Source organism: Chrysochloris asiatica, unplaced genomic scaffold (genome assembly GCF_000296735.1).
Source record: "Chrysochloris asiatica unplaced genomic scaffold, ChrAsi1.0 scaffold00023, whole genome shotgun sequence".
Classification (NCBI taxonomy): domain Eukaryota; kingdom Metazoa; phylum Chordata; class Mammalia; order Afrosoricida; family Chrysochloridae; genus Chrysochloris; species Chrysochloris asiatica.
In genome coordinates, this window is record NW_006408541.1 from 10857248 (window position 1) to 10861951 (window position 4704).

The window sequence follows — 4704 nt, forward strand, 5'->3', positions numbered from 1 at the left end:
CTATGGATCGGAACCGACTCGATGGCACTTAACAACAACAACAACATTATGTTTTGGGAGGGGTCTGTTAGGATTTTATCTTTTACCTTCCTCCCTTACTCTTTCTTGAAGAAAACCATCCATATTTGCTTCACCAGGAGCTAATGGATGACTTCTCTTTGACAACTCTTAATTCAGTTTCTGGAGTGCACCTGTGTACGTTGCCTGCGGTGCTAGGTGAGCCTGTCCGGACACAGCAAATCAGGGTATCCCAGTGAGCAGACCACCAGCCTACAGCCCCTGGGAGCTGGCAGGCCCATGGCTGATTGCCTTCCACCTTTGCCATGATTCTATCCCTGACCCTGGTCCATTTTCCCTGACCTGAAGCCCATTATTGTAGTGACCATCTGTGGTCTGTCAACATTTCTGCAGTGTGTTTTCTGCTGAGTTTAAGCTACACCAACAGTGCTTTCTAATGTCCTCTGAGTTTTGTGTTCATTTGCAATTAGCAATTGTCACATCGATGCCTTTTTTTCCACCCCCCTCCAGACTTTCATTTTTATACTTTGGTTTTTACTGGGGTGGCACTGGGGGTGCATTCACGCCTTTATGGGACAGCCTTTTAAATCCTTGCCAAATTTTAGAAGTGGGGGGGCAATGTGCTCTTCTGTGACCATCTCCTTAAGAGACGTCTGTGGGTCATTTTCCTCTTTTTTGTGTGTTTTGAGATGTGTGTCTGTGTGCATGTGTGCACACGTGCAAGATTGTCTTGAGTTTTCTGAAGAAATGCTCAGTTTTCACTGCATTAAAATTCCATCACTCCCAGCTTGATTTCATTAAAAAAAAAAAAAATCCACAAGGAACTTTGTAAATACAGCAGATTTTATCCTGTTCTCTTTCTTTTAATGTAAGGCTTTTTGTTGTTTATATATACTTCTTAGGAAATGTTTCCATTAATTATGTCTATTTCTTCTTGGGAGAAGAATACAGTATGTTTTTTGGAGTGGAACTAAAATGCTAACCACGGCATTAGCAGCATCCTACAAGCCTTGCGTACACAGCATCTTCTCACCCAAAGCAGTATTACGGAGCAATCTGTCTTCTCCATCGCCGCATGATTTGGGTGGGCAACGTCCGTGACTGTTGTGTTTGTGGGGGTTTGGGGGAGGGTGTGGCATTTGAAAAAAAAAATTGTGGCTAATTTATTTGTTGCAGTAGGGTTGACTTTAAACACATGGGAATCCACGCTGTCCTCATTAGTAGATTTGTTTGTATGTAATCATCATTGCCAATATTCTCCAGGACCGTGTGTTTTGATTCAAGGCAAGCTCTGGTATGTATGCTTTAATTTAGTAGGCACTCCCAAATGATTTAAATGCTCGATTGTGTGCTGACACATATGTGATCTTTGGTGTTTCTGAGCGGCTCTTCTTTCATTGTTTGCCAGTGTGGCCCATTGCTCTTGCCCAATAAAGCGTGTGTACTTTATGCCTTTGAAAATCATTTGAAATTTGTATGGAAACGTGGAATTCGGGTATCAAGTATGAGGGTTTTCTATTCGAATGCCCCCTGGTTTGTGTTTATCTCATGGGATATAAAAGATAACATTTTTACCCCAGTTGAAAATACTTTGATTTTTTTTTTTTTAATCAACATGTTGTTTCTCATTCTGTGCTATCATCTCCTGATTCCAGACACATCAGAATTGTAAAAAGTGATCAGTACCTAAATGGGGGAAAAAAGGTGAAAAACCTATTTTCTGAGGTTGATATTTTATTTCCACACAATTCTTGATGTCTTTGAATTATTTAATGTCATGATGGAAGATGTGGGAATGCCACTGCTTAAGGTTCAGGCAAAAGAAATTGCTGTTTTTTCCCCCCGTCTTGCAAGATGGCGGATGAAAAGGCTGAGAAGCCGGCTACCAAGGTGAAGAAGCCTAAAGTCAAAACAGCAAACGCCAGTGGCAAAGCTAAGAAGACTAACTCAAAGGCCAAAAACCCAAGCAGGGGAAGCCGCACTGCAGCCGAAATCCTGTCCTAGTCCGAAGATTTGGCAGGTATTCCCGATTGGCCATGTATTCTAGAAAGACCATCTAGAAGAGGAAGTATTCAGCTGCTAAATCCAGGGTTGAAAAGAAGAAGGAGAAGGTTCTTGCTACTGTCACAAAGCCAGTTGGTGGTGACAAGAATGGTGGTACCCGAGTGGTTAAACTGCGCAGAATGCCTAGGTATTACCCAACTGAAGATGTGCCTAGGAAACTGTTGAGCCACGGCAAAAAACCCTTCAGTCAGCATGTCAGAAGACTGCGGTCCAGCATCACTCCTGGGACCACTCTGATCATCCTTACTGGGCGCCACCGAGGCAAGAGAGTGGTTTTCCTGGAGCAGTTGGCCAGTGGTTTGCTCATTGTGACTAGACCTCTGTCCCTCAATCGAGTTCCTCTGCGTAGAACACACCAGAAATTTGTCATTGCCACCTCCACCAAAATTGATATCAATGGTGTGAAGATCCCCAAACATCTCATGGATGCTTACTTCAAGGAGAAGCTGCGAAGCCCAGACACCAAGAAGGCGAGATCTTCAACACTGAGAAAGAGAAATACGAGGTTACAGAGCCGTGCAAAGTGGATCAGAAAGTTGTGGACTCACAAATTATGCCCAAAATCAAAGTCATTCCCCAGCTCCAAGGTAACCTACGTGCTGTGTTTGCTCTCACAAATGGAATTTATCCTCACAAACTAGTATTCTAGATTTCTTGCAAAGAAAGAACCTCATTAAATAATTGATAAATTAAAAAACAGATTGCTAAACTGTTGTGTAGGACACTGGGGACCCCGTGTTTTATTAACCCAATAGGTCTCACTGAGGCGTGACCTTGTGTAGCAGAGGACATGTGGCAACTCGTGGAGACATTCTGTGAGAGGTGGGTGTTGCATTTACTAGGTGGAGGCCAGAGATGCTACTCACCATCCTATAGTGTACCCCCACAATAACAACCAATCCTACCCCAAATGTCAAAAAGGACTGAGACTGAGAAACCCTGTTGTCCCTTTTTCCATTTGTAGGAGGCTTTCTTCGTTACTAAGGAGCCCAGCAATGTAAGCAGGTGTGCCTCAGGAAGCTAATGAAACATTCAAGGGGATCTTCATATTCTCACTAGTAGCTGTTTGCAATAGGTCTGGTGTCCCTTCATTGGATCACAACGGAAAATGGCCATTCTCAATTTAGCAATTAGAAAGGGAGCTGGTTTTCCATGCTTGGCAAAACCGCCACACATGGGCCCAACTCTTATAACACGAACTCAATCAAATGTGGGCTGACTGTACAACGTCTTCATAAACTTCTGTTGCTCTTGGGTGCAGTTGAGCCTATTCCAACTCAAAGCAATCCCATGTGACAGCACCCCAGTAGGTCTCCGAGGCCGTAATCTTTAAAGAAGATTGCCTGCCAGGATTTTCTCCCACAGAGCTGCTGGCTGGGTTAGAACCACTGACTTTTCATTTAGTAGCTGAGCGCCTAACTCTATTGTAAAGTCCTAATACCTTGGAGCTCTGGTGACGTAGTGAGTTACGCTTGAGTTGCTAATGGAAGAGTTGATGGTTTGAACCCACCAGCAGGAGAAGGGTGTGGCAATTGGCTTCACTGAAAATTTACAACCTTAGAAATCCCGTGTGGGCAGTTATACCCCAACACTCCGACTCACCTTGCAGTGAGGTTTATTTTCAATAATCTGCAGTTGCCTGCAGTGAAATCCCATGAATGTTCAAGCATTTCTCTATTCATATCGCTAGGGGGAGCTGTAGCACCAAAAGCCTTTTCTGCTTCCTGTTTTCAAACTCTAGCACACCCAGCTGCAAGCTTCAAGATGTTGCTTTCAGAACTTCAGAATTTATTCCGTCAGAAAGACTTCTTTTTACGTTGTTGACCAGAATATTTTGTTGGATTTAGTTTTTTAAAAAACGTGGGCGTGAGGGGGGGGTGGATAAAGAGGGGTGTGTGTATGTGAATAAGATGAATATTTATTTGCATTTTTGAATAATTGACAACCAACCGGAAGCCTTGCCCTACTCACTATTCAGGTTAATAAGGATTTGAAACGAAATGTCCCAACACCCCAAGTCCTTTAACTGTTTTTGTTATAAAACTTTTCAGGGTGATATGAAAACCGTGTGGTATTTGAGAAGAGATCCGTAAACGACGGATTTGCTCACCTCAAAATAGAACTGCCGTGGTTCCCAACTTTCCAGAAGCTAAGCACAGTAACAGAATTCATTCAGGATTTGCTAATTTCCTACTTTAAATGGGTTACATAACAGAACAGGCCCGCCTTAGTGGCTTTAAAAACTATTCGTGAAGTAAAATGTATCATTAAAGCTAGAAATAGCTTTGCTCAACTCTGGGAAAAAGATGAGTGTTTTGTTGGGTTTTTTTCTCCCGTGATATTCCCCGTCTTTTTCATCCAAACATTGCATAATGCTTAAAAAAAAAAAAAAAAAAGTCATCTTTCCGTGGGGTTTAATTTCACTCTCCATGTGGCTGTGGTCAGGAGGGTAACTTAAACCCTTTGGGGGCTGGCGGATTTTTGGAGGACCACGCATCCCAGATCAGCTTTCAAGAGAAGCCTGACCAGAGAAATCTGGAGATCTGGGTTTCTGCCTGTCTGTCTCTCAGACCGCCCCCCAATTTGGTAGATGAGTTAGCTAGAAACTTTCAGACAGCCGCC

At 43.1% G+C, this 4704-nt stretch overlaps 1 pseudogene; it reads left to right on the plus strand.

The window, feature by feature from the left end:
- The first annotated feature begins 1872 nt into the window (after positions 1-1872).
- LOC102811967 lies at positions 1873-2731 on the plus strand (annotated as a pseudogene).
- The last annotated feature ends 1973 nt before the right edge of the window (positions 2732-4704 follow it).